Below are 2,030 nucleotides of genomic sequence, written 5' to 3'. Positions count from 1 at the left end.
TGTCTGTGTGTCTGTGTGTTCGTGTGTCTGTGTGTTCGTGTGTCTGTGTGTTCGTGTGTCTGTGTGTTCGTGTGTCTGTGTGTTCGTGTGTCTGTGTGTTCGTGTGTCTGTGTGTTCGTGTGTTCGTGTGTCTGTGTGTTCGTGTGTCTGTGTGTTCGTGTGTCTGTGTGCTCATGTGTCTGTGTGCTCATGTGTCTGTGTGTTCATGTGTCTGTGTGTTCATGTGTCTGTGTGTTCATGTGTCTGTGTGTTCATTTGTCTGTGTGCTCATGTGTCTGTGTGCTCATGTGTCTGTGTGCTCATGTGTCTGTGTGTTCATGTGTCTGTGTGTTCATGTGTCTGTGTGCGTGTCTGCAGCTGCGTTAAACTGTCATGGCCTCACATCCATAGATGTGTGCTTACTTCCTGTGTCACGGCCTGGGTCCTGGATGACATCACAGCCCGTCACCAGATGAGTTTGACTGACAGGCGCTCGGTTTGTTTATCTTCCAAGCTGGGAGTCTATTTCCTGCGCTCCCTTTGTTTTTAGACGGCTGGTAAAATAAAAAGTCCCTTTATACGTTGTGTTTACATTTCATGAGGGTTTAGAGGGTTTAGAGGGTTTCCACAAAACCATCACACAGTGGGTGGATAATAAACTGGGACCGAGTTTCAAATGGTACTGGGATTTATAAACAGAGAACCCCCCCCGCGCGCACACACACAGACACACACACAGACACACACACAGACACACACACACACACACACACACACACACACACACACACACACACACACACACACACACACACACACACACACACACACACACACACACACACACACACACACACACACACACACACACACACACACACGAGTCCTGGCCTGCTAGCATATTAGCGAGTTAGCACTTGGGATCAAACGTCTTCGGAATCAGGGCTTATCGTTATACTTAAAAGGAGGTTATGGAAAAGTGTGTGTGTGTCGAGCGACTCAGTTCAGAATGCATGGCCTGTTTTTGGAGTTGCGCCATTGTTTTGTACCGCACCTCAATATGGCCGTGTTCATTTGTTGCCACACTTAAACAAACGGACACAGGGAGGTTGTAGCTGCCAATCAGAAAAACACTCATTTTCGCTATACTAAACGTTTTTCGAAACCATTTTATACCCTAATGAACATGACCCAGTATTAACACAACCCTTTGGCTGCCATGTTGTTTTAAGGGGGACAAGGGTATCTAAAGCAGAGAGGAAGAGGTGAAGCAGGGGAGTTTACTCTCCCCAAAACCTGTCCACACATTTTTGGTTGGTGTATGGAGGTCAGTGAGGGAGTGCGGGATGTGGTCAACAGAAAATGTAATAGCTAATTTGCTACAAGAGGCTTATTTGATATAATAGACGTTTTGTAATAGTTTGGTTGTTTCCAGGACACTGATATAATAGACGTTTGGTTGTTTCCAGGACACTGATATAATAGACGTTCGGTTGTTTCCAGGACACTGATATAATAGACGTTTTGTAATAGTTTGGTTGTTTCCAATCCACTGGAGGCACGTGGCATTTCGGGCACCTTTGTGCCTGTTGTTAACACCCGTATCTTTGAGGACATGTATTTCCTTTGTTTGATTGGTCACTCGACCATCTTGTCAATTTACTTTGTCTAAAGCCATTCTTCGGTGGTATTCCATATTGTGCTGGGGCACTTTAGGAGCCTGAATGGGCATTATCTGCCAACTGTTGAGAATGAGGAGTGACTGCAGAGCTGGCAGGGTTCCACATTACAAGCCCCAGTACCATGGCTGCTTTCCTTCCTCCCACACTGGGCCTGCTGCCAAGCCCTCCCGCAAGCTAACCCACCACTAACCTCCACCCCACCCAGTTGTAGCAGTACACTCCGTAAACTCACACATATCGCCCCCTTAACCACTGTCACACTCGCTCCTCTTACCTCCCTCCCTCTCTCTCTCTCTCTCCTTACCACCATCTTCCCTCCCTTTTACTCTCCCTCCCTCTCTTACCACCAGCCCTCTGTTCCACATCCCG

The sequence above is a fragment of the Oncorhynchus masou genome, chromosome 19 (assembly GCF_036934945.1).
Source record: "Oncorhynchus masou masou isolate Uvic2021 chromosome 19, UVic_Omas_1.1, whole genome shotgun sequence".
Classification (NCBI taxonomy): Eukaryota; Metazoa; Chordata; class Actinopteri; order Salmoniformes; family Salmonidae; genus Oncorhynchus; species Oncorhynchus masou.
This window is presented reverse-complemented; position numbering follows the sequence as displayed.